A 15875-nucleotide genomic window follows, 5' to 3' on the forward strand; every position below is an offset into this window, starting at 1 on the left:
GTATCTTTGTACTTTTTTGAATACCAGTCTTGTTACTAATTTCTTCTAAATTTTTTCATCAGATGCCCTTTCACTAAATCAATCAGTCAGTCAAAAAACCATTAAGCACTATGCCCCAGGCACTGTGCTAAGTGCTGGGATACAAAGACAAATAAAACAAAGACAGTCTTTGCCCTTGAGAAGCTTACAATATAATGGGGGAAGACCATGCGAAAAAGGTGGGGAGTGGGGCAAAGGTGCCCAATGGGGGCATGTTGGAGAGTTCCAAAGAAGTCCAAAAGTAATGTAGCTGATAGGAAATGGGGAGAAAAATTGTGTTGAACTGCCTCTTTAAATGGAGACCCTAAAGTCCATGACCCAGTTTTCCAGTCTTGGGAACAATCAGAGAGGCAAATGAATCATCCTTTTGTCCAAATTCATAAGTATTCACGTTACCAGTCAATATCCCTGACACACAATTTGCTTTCCCTTCTGGTGGGAGTGGGGTAGGGAACTGTATGCTTCTTTCCCTAGGATCAATGTAAACTCCTCTACTTGGCATTTAATGCCCTGTTCAACTTGACCCCAACCTACCTTCTTAGCTCTGGTATACATCATTTTCCTTCATGCACTCTCCAGATTAACCAATCTTCTTAACACTCTTCATACACCATATTCTACCTCCACACTCCATGCCTTCACATTGGCTGTCCCCCATTCCTGGAATACACTTTCTCCTCCCCTCCCTCAAATTTCTGATTCTCTTCAAAATTCAGCTTAAGTGCCAACTCCCATATGTAGTTTTCCATATGCTCCACCCCGAAGGTTGATAGTGTCTCTCTCCCTCAAATTTACCTTGTATTTATTTCCTATATGCTTATGTGTGTATATGTTATCACCTCAAATAGATGGCAATGTTTTTGTTATTTGTTTTTGGTTTTGGACCCCCAGAACCTCTTGGTGAACCTAAGACTAAAATATGAACAGAAAGCTCTGATCTATTGGGAAGTGATAGTGCCCTGCCAATAAAATCATAGGTTTGCTTAATAAATAAAAAATCCCAAGCACAATGCCTGATATATCACAGATGTTACTTGATCAATTATTCATGTCCACTCCATTCTACCATTTCCTATGTCAATAGGCCAAGAGAACAAGTAAACTGAAAATTCTCCAAAAAAAGCAAATTCCCATGAAAATCTAATTATGTCATTTGCTTTTTTAAGTCCAACATGCTTTGTTGTCATGACCATAGAGCACATGCTAATATTTATAATTTCATGAAATGCACTGGTCCCCACTAAAACTGAGTTCTTACCCAATCCACGAGTGGGATAGGCAAACAAAGCACTGGTTCATTGTGGAAATCCTGGTCATTACATTAACTAGCAGAAATATGTGGGTCTGTCTGCATAAGATTTACTACAGAAATGTCAAGGACCAAAAAGTCTCTGGGCATAAGAGACAATATGGTATACAGTAGTGGAAAGATCATTTACTTTGGAGTCAGAGGACCGGGGTTTGAATCCCGGCTCAGTTACTGACTGATTATGCATGTGTATGAACTTGGGTAGTCACTTTCTCTTTTCATACTTCCTCTTCTAGGTTATCCAAGGCCCCTTCAAGCTTGAAATCTTACTAAGAACACTTGGGACAATGAAAATATTACGTCTACAGTACACTTCATCTTAATTCTTTTAATGACAATAGCTAGGGGAAGACAAATGATCTAGAAATTGTTTCTACATTTCTGAGCTACATAAACAGATTTAGAGATCCTAAATTGCTTAGTCTTAAATTTTACCCTCTCACCCAGAGAAGCCAAAGATGAAATTTAATTTTGAAGACACCCTCATACGTTTGCTTTCTACATTTAATGTCCACATTCTCTTTCACTTTCTAGATGATACAGATATTCATATAGAATTTCTTTAATGAAATTCATTAAAGAGAGGGAGAGTTTTTGTATGCATGGAGAATTTCTAATGGAATTCATAAAAGAGAGGGAGATTTTTGTCTGTGTAGTATGATTTATGCTTAGTCCTCCCTGAAGGTGGAATATTATTCAGTTTCAGACCTGAGATTCTAGGAGTGGTTATGATTTTACTATTCCACTATTCATTCTCCTCCTCCCTTTATCCCAATTTTTCTCCTTATTAGAACTATTGCAATTAGTGCTTTGACAAAAACGTTGATGGGGTGGGGAACCTGCAGCCTTGAGTCCACATACGGCCCTCTAGGTCCTCAAGGGTAGCCCTTTGGCCATTTCCAAACTTCACAGAACAGATCCCCTTAATAAAAGAATTTGTTCTGTAAAACTTGGGACTCAGTCAAAAGATGGCAACGGACGACCTAGAAGGCCACATGTGGCCTTGAGGCAGCCGGTTCCCCACCCCTGATTGTGGACTCTAATCTCCCCTCACTAATCTTTAGGTGTGCTGTGTTCACTAAAACTTTAAAGTAAATAATAGAATTTATTATCCTTCCTTCCTTCTCATTATTTTGGTATTATTTATGTCAGTTGACTCTGTCATGTTTATGTTACTAATTCCTAATAACCCAGGAAATAACTTTAGTAGAATATAAGTTTCCTGAAGGCAAGGATTGTTCTTCATTTTTTTCTTTGCATATGGATGTTTAATAAATGCTTATTGAATGTTACATGACTGTTTGGGGGCAACTATAATCTGCTTGGGGGGAGGAGAGAGGAATTAATAAAGTAGAGACCTTTAATTTCAAAGTTGATAAATTAAAAGCATTCCTTGAAATAAACAGTTTCCACATCTGCAATAGATGCACCAGTTTTCCAGCTTCTCCTACGTTTTATTTCCTACTTCAATTTCCCATTGTCTAGGTTCTCCCAACCTTAAAGTTGATCATTTTGTAATTTTCATCTCTTTGCCTCCATCAGTGTTTGGTTTTCACATACTCTTATATTTTCATTCTTTTTCCATTTAACTACAGCTACTTACGCAGGTTTTTCATAAATTAGGCAGCTGTGCGTCACATATTTTCAGCTGCTAGCAAGGGGATGTCTTCTGTGGAAGCCACAATTAAGTTAAATGTTAAAACCATACATTGGATGGATTCCAGATTTTTAGCAGTTATTTTTAAAGAGATCTGTTACCAACACCCAAAACTCAGGACCACAGGGATTATTGGATAATTTCCTTAAAGCTGCCTGTTCTTTTTAAGTGACGAGCCCCAACAACCAGACCCAGTGTATATATGAGGGCAAGGGAACGCTGTGCCATCATCCGACGTCTCATTCATTCATTCATTCACTAATCATTTGCTAAGCACCGATGATGTGCAAAATGTTGTGATAAATGTTGAGGGAGACATAAGGAGAAATATAGAACCAGAGGGTACTCCCTGTTCAGATTAACTACTTTGGATTTAAGGCACTCTCTGAGCCCATAACCACTCCAAAACCTTGTTTCACAAGTGTCTTACCAATGTGTTTTCTTTTACTAGTCAACCAGGGTACACAATTCATTCAAAGCAAAAAGTGAAGAAGCATCATAAAGAAAGTAAACCATTAGAATATGTTCACTGGGACACATTCTCCTACAAACACATGCACCATTAATGGACAGACTAGACCTGATTTGGGAACATCGATGAAGGAACACACATGTAGGAAAACATGTGGTCAGGGCACACATGGAGGAGCAATTCACATACCTCTGCTGCTCTAGGATCCTGATAGCTGTGTTGTGTAGTCTCCGTTAGCTCTATTGTGATGCTATTACCAATGCCTTAGCGCAACAGCTAGTCACATTGAAGTTCTATACCTTCTACCCACCCCATAAACTACAAATTATCTCTGTCTAGCAATAGAGAAAATGACACCAAACCAATATTCCAACATCACAGAAACTTAGAGCAGCAAAAGATGCCAGAAGCCAATTAGTCCAAGCTATCCATGGTAAGAATTCCCCCCAAATGGATCTACCTAAGTGCTTATCCAACCTTTGCATGAAGACGTCCAATGAGGAAAAACCTACTTTTTCCAAGGCCCATTTCCCTTTAACATAGCTCTAATTATTAGAAAACTGCCCTCATCCCCTATCAGCTGCCTTAAATCAAGCCTGAAGTTTCCTCTTTGCAATTTCAATCCGGTGCTCCTAGTTTTGCCTTCTGGATCCCAGCAGATCATGTCTATTTTCTCTACTTTGTGTCGGCTCAACTCTTAATTAGCAACTGTATTCCTTGCTAACAAGAATATTTTTTGGAAGAGACAGAAACAAAAGAAGTTAAGGGAGTGGAATCACAAGCTAAATACAGAGATGCTGAGAGAGGATCACCTCAGATTAGTTTTTTCTCCAGACATAATGGTTGCATGTCCTGCATAAAACTGATAAGTGTGATGCCTGAATCAGTCAATGACTTCCAAACAATCACAGAAAACAACAGAGGAGACGTAGGATCAGAAAAGGTCAAATTTTGAAGTGCCTTTTTTTTTTTAATGGAAAAGAATAGATTCTGCAAACATAGGCGGTGAGTTTGACTTCAATACAATTCAGGTTCTGGAATATGTTATCCAAGCATCTGTATAATTGGTGAAAAGAAAGTAATAATCACAAAATTGCATAAAGCATAAATCATAAAGCAAGAAGAGAGATTATACTAGACTAAACTTATTTCTCTTTCTGGAAAGTTTAATAAACTGATAGGTTAGGGTGATGTTATAGATGCTTTTTACCTAGATTGTAGTGAAGCATTTAACCCTATCTCTCATAGAAAAGACAGAGAGATGTAGTTAGATGATTTAATAGGTTTAGAACAATCATTGGTTGAAACCAAGATATAAGCTTTAGCAGTGTGTTGGCTGTTTGGAATGAGGTTTCCAATGGAATGGCATAGAGATCTGGGCTATTTGGTATTTTTATCAGTCTTCAATAAAGACATCTATGGCATGCTTGTCAATTTTAGAGATGGCCAAAGAGAAATATATATATATGTATATATAAATTCATTTATTAATCAAATTAAGTTTATTATATTAAATTAATTAAATTAAATATAAAATTAATTTTTTTAAATATTTAAATAAACATATATATACATATGTGTGTGTGTATATATATGTATGTATGTATGCATGTATGTATATAGAAATATGAGCCAGGCTCTTTGCTAAGCACTTTTAACAAATATAGTCTTATTTATAACTGATAGCTTATAGCCTATTTATATAGCTCTTACTAAGTACCAGGCAGGATGCTAAGCACTTTACAATTATAACCTCATTTGATGCTTCCAAGAACCCTGTGATGTAGGAGCTATTATTTATCACTTTTTTTATAGAAGAAGAACCTGAAAACAAAGAGAGGTTAAATAAGTTGCTCAGGGTCATCATGGCTAGTAAGTGACTGAGGCCAGATTTGAACTCAACTCTTACTGATCCTAGACCCAGCACCCTAACCACTGTGTCACCTAGCTGGAATGACATAAAGCTGGGAGGGATAGCTGCTTAGAGGATTTAGAGGATCAGTTTAGAGGATTTTTTTTTTTCTGTCACAATAATGCATTTGAGGGCCACTCCATCTTGAGTCATTGATTTTGCTTTGTACCAATCTTTTTCTCCCTTTAACCCAGCCCCACCAGTTCATGTCTAAAAGCCAGTGGCCTTCACTCATTCAATAAACATTTATTAAGCACTTACTATATGCAAGGTACTGTACTGAATGATGGAGATAAAAAGATAAAAATAAAGCCATCTTTGGCCTTGAGAAACGTACATCCAAGTGGAGGAAGCACCATCATCACAGCAGGGTCAATAGAAAACAGATAAAAAGAGATTTCTGAGGAAGAACACTAGTTACTAGATAAGCTAGTTACTGGATAAACTTCCCGTAAGAGTTGTTACTGCCCTTTCAAGGCATCTAGGAATTCTAAGTGGCAGGGCTAAAGAGGGAGTGCCTTCCACAGATAGGGGCCTGCCTATGCAAATGTACAGAGATAGGAGAGATAATTTTATGGATGCAGAACAACACAGACCATATAAAAAAGAAGAATATATGATAAATGTGGCAAGGGAGGTTGGGATATTTGAAATCTAAGAAGTATGAAAGCCTGTGAGTGATGAAGAACTTTAGATTACAAACCAAGGTTATATTTCATCCTAGAGGTAATATAGAGCTTCTTAAACACAGGAGTGACCTGGTTAAGTATACACTCTAAGAGTGTCAACTTGATAGCAATGCAGAGAGTAGATTGAAAAGCCAGTTTGGGAGCTATTTTGATAAATCCAGGGAGGGGATAACCAATCAGGGTAAAAGCAGGAGGGTAACCATGTGAATGGAGAGAAGGGTGTAGATTCAAGATCTATTTGTTGAAGTAGAATTGACTGATTTGATATAACATGGAGAGAGGATTCAAGGGAAAAACAGTTGAGAACCTCAAGTTTGCATACTTATAACTTGGAGAATTGTGGTGCCTTCTAAAGAAATAGGAAAGTTGGTGAAATAGGTAGATTTTAGGGAAAATATAACGGATTATGCTTTAGAAATGTTGAGTCTCAGATATTTGTGAGATATCCAGTTGGAAATATACATTAGGCAGTTGGTGATAAGGTACTGGGATTTCTTCCACAAAATCATAGGAAGCAGGCTTCCTTAGTAACCAAGCAGAAAGATTCATTTGTATTTTTTCCTGTGGTAAAATATTGGGGGAGGCAAGCTATAGACAAGAGAGCTAGGTGGCACAGTGGATATAGAGCTAGGCCTGGATTTAGGAAGAGGAGTCTTCCTGAGTTCAAACATGGCCTCCCATACTTACTAGCTGTGTAATCACAGGCAAGTAACTTAACCCTGTTTGCGTCAGTTTCTTCATCTATAAAATGAGTTGGAAAAGGAAATAAATGGCCAACCACTTCAGTATCTTTACAAGAAAATTCCAAATGTGGTCATGAAGTTGGAAACAATTGAAACAATGAACATCAACAAATCTGTAGAGAGAAGGTATGGTCAGTCCACTCTCCTCTGTTTAATTAAATTATTGTCATTTTTGCTGTCACTTTTAGACCTGTAAGCTATTCTGTCAGCTATAAGAATAACTCTTTGTGTTTTCACATTTCATTCCTCATTTTGTTATTCATATTTTACGAATTATTTTCTTATAAATATATGATTTTAAAAGTTTTTGTGCTTGTCTTAAATGTAAATCAGAGGACCAAATTATGTCTACTTATAGGCTGATAACATTTGAGACTGAAGGAATCTCAGAAAACCTCATTATAAAGACAAGGAAACTGAGGTTGAGAGAAGATCCTCAAATCATAGATTTACAACTAGAAGAATTTTAGAGGTGATCTAGCCTACCTTTCTCATTTTGAAGATATTAATAAATTAATACTCAGATCACTACATGACTGAGCTAAGATCATAAAGGATCAGATCTAGTATTTCAACTCAGTAAGTTAGGATCAGATCTGGGATTTCCACAATTGCATAAGAAAGTCAATGACAAATGAATCTGATGTGTAAAAAATGCATGGTATAAGCATTATTTTTTTACATTTAATTTTTATCTTATTTTTTTCAGTTACACATGAACAAAATTCTTAATTTTTTTTATTTTGAGTTCCAAATTCTCACATTCTCTCTCTCCTACCCCACCCACCCTATCAATAAGGCAAGCAATTTGATATGGATTATACATGTGCAGTCATATAAAACATTTCCATCTTAGCCATGTTGCAAAAGAAAACACATACCAAAAAATAAATAAAAACCCAAACCAACAAACAATAATAAAGAAAGTTTAAAAGAGTATGTTTCATTCTGCATTCAGACTCCATCAGTTCTTTCTCTAGAAGTGAATAGCATTTTTTCATGATAAGTCCTTCATAAGTCTTGGATCACTGTATTGCTGAGGGTAGCTAAGTCATTCAGTTGATCATCATGCAGTTTTGCTGTTATTGTGTATAATGTTCTCCTAGTTCAGCTCACTTCACTTTGCATCACTTCATATAAGACTTCCCAGGTTTTTCTGAAACCATCCTGTTCATTATTTCTTATAGCACAAGAGTTACAAACATATACCACAACTTGTTCAGTCATTCTGGGCATCCCCTCAATGTCTAATTCTTTACAAATGTCCAATCTCTTTGCAAAGAGAGTTGCTATAAATATTTTTCTACATATAAGTTGTTTTCATTAGATCTCTTTGGAGTACAGACCTAGTAGTGGTATTTCTGCATCAAAGGGTAAACTCAGTTTTCTAGCCCTTTGTTCATATTTGCAAATTTCTCTCCAGAATAATTGGCTTAGTTGACAACTCCACCCATAGTGCATTAATGTTCCAATTTTTCTACATCCCTTCCAACATTCATCATTTTCCTTTCCTGTCATATTAGCCAATCTGATAAGTATGAGGTGGTACCTCAGAGTTGTTTTAATTTACATTCCTCTAATAAGTGTGATTTAGAATATTTTTATGTGACTATTGATAGCTTTGATTTCTTCTTCTGAAAACTACCAGTTTAACCATTTATCAATTGGGGAATGACTAATATTTTTATAAATTTGACTCAGCTCTCTATATAGTTGAGAAATGAGGCCTTTATCAAAGAAACTTGCTGTACATTTTTTTTCTCACTTTCCTGCTTCCCTTCTAATCTTGGCAGCATTGGCTTTGTTTGTGCAAAAACTCTTTAATTTGATGTAATCAAAATTATCCATTTTATATCCCATGATGTTCTTTATCTCTTGTTTGGTCACAAATTCTTTCCTCATCCATAAATCTGACAGATAAAAATATTTCATGTTCCCCTAATTTGTTTGTGAATATCACCTTTTATGTCTAAATCATATACCTCGTATGAAATATTAGTGCATTCCTAGTTTCTGTCAAACTCTTTTCCAGAATTTTTTGCCAAATAATGAGTTTATACCAAAATCTTGCATCTTTTGATTTTTCAAACATTAGATAACTATGGTCATTTAGTGTTGTGTATTCTGTACCTAACTTATTTCATTGATCCCTCATACTATTTCTTAACCAGTACCAGAACATTTTGATTATTATCACTTCGTAATACTATTTGATCGAGAACTGCTAAGATGAGATGGATAGTGTTATAGAAGGAACAAACGTGATTTTGGACAGATGTTGGTAGACGCTGGAGGATAAAAGGGGCTGGTGTGCCATGGTCAGTGTAATCACAAAGATTCAAACATGACTGAACAATGAAACAACCCTACTAAGCCCCTTCCTTCACATTTATTTTTCATTGGTTTCCTTGATATTCTTGATCTTTTATTCTTCTAGATGAATTTTGTTATCATTTTTTCTAGCTCTATAAAATTTTTTTTGGCAATTTGATTGGTATGGTACTGAATAAGTATATTAATTTTAGTAGGATTATAATTTTCATTATATTGGTCTGACCTACTCATAAGCAACTAATATTTCACTCTATAGATCTGTCTTTATTAAATATGTCCCAATTACATGTTAAAAAAGTTTGTAATAGCCATTTAAAAAAATTTCTGATTCCAAATTTTCTCCCTTTCTTCTGCTCCTCCACTCTTGAGAAGGCAAGCAATTTGATATCAGTTACACATGTGAAGTCATTCATATCACAATTCCATATTAACTGCTTTGCAAAAGAAAACTGTTGAGGGCCAGGATGGAGTGCGGTTGACAAGATTAGGATAGACCTTCCGGGGAAACTGTTCTTTGAGACTGTGCTCATTATCATCCGGAATGGCTCTCCATGCCCCCCAGATGTTGCTGTCCCCATGAGATAAACAAGAGAATTACAGAAAACAAGGGATATGTAAAATAGATGCCCTCTAGACTCATAGTCTGATTAAATCAGTCTTATCAGACTGATTAAATCACTAGGGCAGGGGATAAGCAGAATGTCACTGTAGGCTTGCAGTTTCTATCTATAAATACCTGGACCCTCAGATCAATAAACAGAGTTGGTCTTTCTTCTTCCGCCTCCTGTGTCTTTCTTCTAAACCACATCACTGAGCCCTGTAGGGATGCAGGCCGTCTGCTACAGAAAACAAAGGAAAAAAAGAAGGTAAAGAAGATTACGCATTCAGAATTCGTCAGTTCTCTCTCTTTAGGTGGATAACATTTTGACTCCTGTCTTAGATTGTTGTATTGATCAAAGTAGCTAGGTCGTTCATCCCTTACAATGTTGATGTTACTGTATACACTGTTCTTCTGATTATGCTTAACTTCACTTTGCAACAGTTCATGTAAGATTTCCCAGGTTTTTCTGAAACCATCCTGTCATCATTTCTTATACCACAATAGTATTCCTTTACAATCACATACAACAGCTTGTTCAGCCATTCCCCAATTGATTGGCATCCCTTTGATTTCCAATTCTTTGTCACCACATACAAAGCTGCTGTAAATATTTTTGTACAAATAAGACCTTTCCCTTCTCTTTGATCACTTTGGGATACAGACCTAGAGCTGATATTACTCGATCAAAAGGTGTGCATAGCTTTATAGCAATGTGAGTTTGGATCCAAGTTGTTTGCTAGAATAGTTGGATGAGTTCACAACTCCACCAGCAGTGCATTACTATTCCTATTTTTCCACATCCCCTCCAACATTTGTCATTTTCCTTTGCCGTAATATTAGCCAATCTGGTAGGTGTGAGTTGTACCTTAAACTTGTTTTAATTTGTATTTCTCTAATAAGTAGTGATATTTAGAGCATTTTTTCATGTGACTATTGATAGCTTTGATTTCTTCTAAAAACTGCCTGATCACTAGCCTTTGACCATTTATGAACTGGGAGAATGGCTCTTATTTTTTATGAATTTTACTTGGTTCACTACAGATTTGAGAAATGAGTTTTTATCAGAGAAATTTTTGCTAATTTTTTTTTTACAGTTTCCTATTTTCCTTCTAATTATGGTTGCGTTAGTTTTGTTTGCACAAAATTTTTTTTATTTCATGTAATCAAAATTATCAGTTTTACTTCCTTCAATTCTCTGTATCTCCTTAAACTTTTCCCTAATCCATAGATCTGACAGGTATATATTTCACCCCTAATTTACTTATGATATCACCCTTTATGTCTAAATCACGTACCCATTTTGACCTTATCTTTCCTCTCAACCCAAACCCTAGCCCACACAACCTACCAGAGCCTGTCCATTCCTTTGTCTCTAATCTGGCTAAGGCCTGAAAACTAGGGTACTGCTGCTCTTTCTGTTGACTTCCTGAAGGTGCTATCAGAGAGGCTTCCTGTTGACTGGGTGACCCTGCCAAGGTCATTATCTCACCATTACTAATACTTATGCTGTTGGTGCCAAGGCACTACTGTTTTCCTATGGGAAAACAGTCACAGCTGTCCAAGGGTCACTTTTCTCATCAGTGCCTGGTCTGCTAATTGGCTAGGGTCAGGTGATCCTCAATTTCTCTTTTCAAAGAGAGGTTATTGCACCAGATCCCACCCTCATCACCATTTATCCAAGATAAAACATGAGGGTTCAAACATGTAATCAATTTAATAAAAATATATTAAAATACAGCACCCAGTCCTCCCACAGCATCCCCCAAGGTGATTAAAAGGAAATTCGGGAAGATAAAGGCAGATAAAAAACTTCTGGCAAGGAGGTTCCCTGAGATTTGAGGATCATCTCATCAAGGTCCTAAAAATTATTATTTTTTTTTTGCTTTTCTTCCCCAAAGCTGGGTCCCAGATCAATCCAACAGGGAGATAAAGTTAAACCAAACTGCCCTAAGTCAAACCACAGCTTCCTTGTTTGTAGCTGTCCTGGCTTCTCGTGGTGGTGTTGGGGGATGTGGTGGTAATAGTAGGAGGAAGAGGAGGAGGAGGAGTAGGATTAGTAGTAGTAGTAGTAGTAGTAGTAGTAGTAGTAGTAGTAGTAGTAGTAATGTGTGTGTGTGTATGTGTTTTTAGGGGGGATATAAGTTCTGGAAAATGAACTCATGCTTCCTCAGTTCCACCACTATGACAGACCACAAAAATAAATCTAAATTCAGGAGTTGGTGTCATATGCTCTGCTTAGAGATGCAGTTATTCTAGCAATTTCTGTCTTACATTTATCCTTATAGGGCATACCATAACCAGCCTATATCAGAGGCAGCACAGTTATAGATGATAGTGAAATCTAAGCCATCCCTCTGGGTAGCAGAGATAGAATGAAACTATAATTATTAGGGATTGACCTCAGGCTATGGAAATTGATGTCAAGGATCAATGGATATTGCATAAGGAACCGGAAGGATACCTAGAGGCCTTCTGGGAGAGCCCCTCCTTATATAGAGAAGAAAACTGAGTCCCAAAGAAATAAAATTATTTATCCAAGGTTCCAAGGTAGAAGGTGTCAGAATTGTGACTGAAACTTGGTCTCCCAGTGTTCTCTTCACCATCATTATTTCTGTGGGAAATATCTGTATCAAGTTCCAGTTACAAACCGATTTTTGGAACATAACTACTTCATAAATTGAAGATTACTAGTAATAATGGCACTTTAGAGCCCTGTCAAGAGCATTTACCCATTGTAGTAGAGAGAAAAACTGTGAAGCTGACAGTTCTGCCTAACCCTATTCACATAACCATTCCAGCCTCAATCTTTTCCAGGACCTTGAAGAAAAATTCTTACGACTAAAAAGAATGAATCTTAAATGGTTGAATTTTAAAATTGGATTTCACTTCTATAACCATTTAAACAGAGAAGGGAAAGCAAGAATATGCCATGTTAGAAATACAAAGAAAACCCTCAAAAAGAACTTAGCCTTAGTCAGGAAGCTTATTGGAAGGTAGGATGGTGAAAAACAAATAAAACAAATATACACAGTTAAATAAATACTGAATATTCTTTTTTGGGACCTGACCTGGGTTTCATTGATAGAAGGTACTCCCAGCAAGAAAATTTCCTCTACCAGTGGCAATAAGCACTTGCAACTTAAAGTCTTAGAGAGTCACTTGGGGGCACTAAGAGGTTAAGTGACTGGCCAAGGGTGGTATAGCTAGTATGTGTAAGAGGTGGGAACTTGAAATGACTTCTGTGACTCTCAGTTTGAATCTCTATCCATTATCCCTTCTGTATATATAGATCTCTATCTATCTATCTATCTATCTATCTATCTATCTATCTATCTATCTATCATCTATCTAGATATGGATACACACAAACATTTATTAAGCACCTACTAGTCAGGTACAGGGCAGCTAGGTGGCATAGTGTATAGAAAACTGAGCCTAAAGTCAGCAAGACTCATCTTCCTAAGTTCAAATATGGCCTCAGACACTTTCTAGCTGTGCAACCCTGGGCAAGTCATTTAACCCTGTTTGCCTCGCTTTCCTCATCTGTAAAAATGAGCCAGAGAAGGAAATGGTCAACCACTCCAGTATCTTTGCCAAGAAAAACTCAAATGAGATCAGGAAGACTGAAATGATGTAACAGTAACAAATAACAACAAAGCCAGGTACAAAGACAGAACATGAAACAGTTCCTCCCTGTCCTCAAGGAGCTTATATAGAGGAGAAATAGTCATATATAAAAGGATATAAAGAATCAGGGATAACAGAGAACTTACAACTGTGATTTCATTGCCACAAAGAATTTCAGGCTAGAAAATTCTATCTACCAATGTAGGTCTGCACATTTTCTGCAATTTAAAGTTTTAGGTAGAAGCCCGAGAAGTTAAATGAGAGGCGGAAAGTGTCAGCGGCTTGAAACCAGGTCTTTCTAATTTCAAACCCCCTCACAATCTGCTACATCAGCCTGCCTGTCATATAGATGAAGTACAAAGTCGTTAAATACAAGGTACTTAGTGAAAACGGGAACTAACATTTGGGGGAATCAGGAAAGCATCCATGAAGTGGGTAGTACTTGAACTGAATTAATAAGGTAATTTCTGAGCCAGAACATTAGCAACTGGAAGGATTAAGATGGGTCTCAATGCAGGAAGAGTGGGGGAAGACTGAATTTGAGGCATTTGCCAAAAATCACACAACCATCTCTACCATCTCCTTGTGAGGTGAACCCTGACCACAAATGTCCTTTACAAAAAAGAGCCAAGGGTTCCCAGATGTGCTCAGCAAGGTATTTGATGAGGCTCAGTCCAGATGGCAAAAAGCACCCTTATGGCTCTGTTCAAAAGGGAGGTAAGAAAGAGTCTCCACTTCCCAGTTGGAGCCCAGGCTTCAGGTTCCCAGGCTGCACTTGAAGAGAAAACACCCCCTGTAGCTCTGGATCTCCACAGGGAGGCACCACCTCACTGCCTCTGCTCCTTTTCTCCGACAAGGAAGATCTGTGTTCCAACCCTAAACCTTCCTCTTTTCACTTTGATTCTGATTTGTTATGAACCTAGGGTTATTATCTTTCAAGTCTCTTTGAGGAGTGAAGAGTCATTTCTATCTACAAAGATTTATTTGGGTAAGAAGTGGCTGTTCCAATGATATAATAGCCAAACATTTTCCCCCCTAACACTCCAAGGCAATTTGATTCCCCTAATTATCCATTTTATAAATGTGTTTGTGAGTACATAAATATCCACCAGAGGGCAGCGTTCAATCAGTAATAGTTAGAGCCTTCCAACAAGCCTAGACTAAGAAATCCCAAAAGTGTCTGGTCAGTGGGTGATTTAAGTCTTTTGTTGGATTTAGAGATTTAGACAGTGCTCTGTGGTGCAGGGATATTGATGAATATTGCATATTTGGAGTAAGCGCAGTAATTAATAATTGAATATCTTTCCTCCCCCACCTCAATCCATATACTCTTTCTTGGCTGAAGAAGGCACACTGCAAAGGAGTGATGGTGGTAACCAAACATCATGATTAAAAAAGAAGAGGATGCAAAAATCGGTCAATTTTATGGTCTTTATGCTATTAAAAAACACCAGTAGGGATAAAAATCTGGAAAATTCATTATAGCAGCACTCTAAAACTAGAACCTACATCCTAGTTCTGGTTCTGCTACTAATTTTGGTGCTAGGTCATCTTGGATAAGTTTCTTCTTTTCTCTGGGACTCAGTTTTTCTATTCATTCACGAATGGATGAAATTAAAGTCTCATTCAGTTCTAAAATCTTGTGATCCCCTGGCTCTCGTGAATCAACTGTTGGGCAGCATTTATATATTGCAGAATATTTCTTGATGGGTTGAAGCTAAACATGGAAACTGCATCAGAATTCTGCAGTCTATACTAAAAGCAGCAAATACCTACAATGCAGCATATTGTCTTTCATAGTTCAGAGACTTCCATCCCATCTCATCCCATCCCATCTATTTCAATGCAAGGAACCAAGAGAAAATTTAAGGGAGAGAGCATGATATCTGTCTTCAACTATTTGAAAGATTGTCATATGGAAGAAGAATGAGACTCTCATTCTGTATAGCTCTAGAAAATAAAAGTAGGACTAGGAAGGGGAAATTTGGGGAGAGAGTATTTGGGTTAATATAAGGAAGACTTTTTTCTTTTTTTTTTAACAATTAGAGCTATACAAAAATGATGTAGTAATTTCTTTGATCCTGCAAGTATTCAAACAGAGGTTGGATATTTATCCCTTAAGGATGTTACAGAAGTGATTAAAGCTAAAGGTAAGAATTTTTTTTTTTCAGAAATAGTCCACTAAAGCACAGAAGGATTATGATCTGAAATCATTTGCTTAAGTAAAATCCAGAACCTTAAGTCTCAGAGTAAGACCAAAAGGTGAACAAAACAAAATGAACACTGTCCTAAAATTAATTTTCACATTTAGGATTGTAGGGTGACTCAAAGACTGAATGATTTATTACTCACTACATCACTATGTGAAAGGCAGGAATGTAGATAAATAGGGTAGAGGACAGTGTTTTTGCTTGCTTAGATTCATTTGCATGCCAAAAACATACTGGGAATGAATAGAGTTCATAACTCATAGAGCTCTAGTGTTGTTGCTT

General features: G+C 37.0%; 1 long non-coding RNA gene across 1 annotated transcript in view; it reads right to left on the minus strand.

The window, feature by feature from the left end:
• Positions 1–7535: 7535 nt before the first annotated feature.
• Positions 7536–15875, minus strand: part of LOC140526876 (uncharacterized) — a 46047-nt gene continuing 37707 nt past the window's right edge. Inside the window, exon 3 of the long non-coding RNA XR_011974571.1 lies at positions 7536–9994. This is a non-coding gene — a long non-coding RNA (uncharacterized lncRNA). The remainder of the gene's footprint in view (positions 9995–15875) is intronic.

This window comes from Notamacropus eugenii, chromosome 2 (genome assembly GCF_028372415.1).
Source record: "Notamacropus eugenii isolate mMacEug1 chromosome 2, mMacEug1.pri_v2, whole genome shotgun sequence".
Classification (NCBI taxonomy): Eukaryota; Metazoa; Chordata; class Mammalia; order Diprotodontia; family Macropodidae; genus Notamacropus; species Notamacropus eugenii.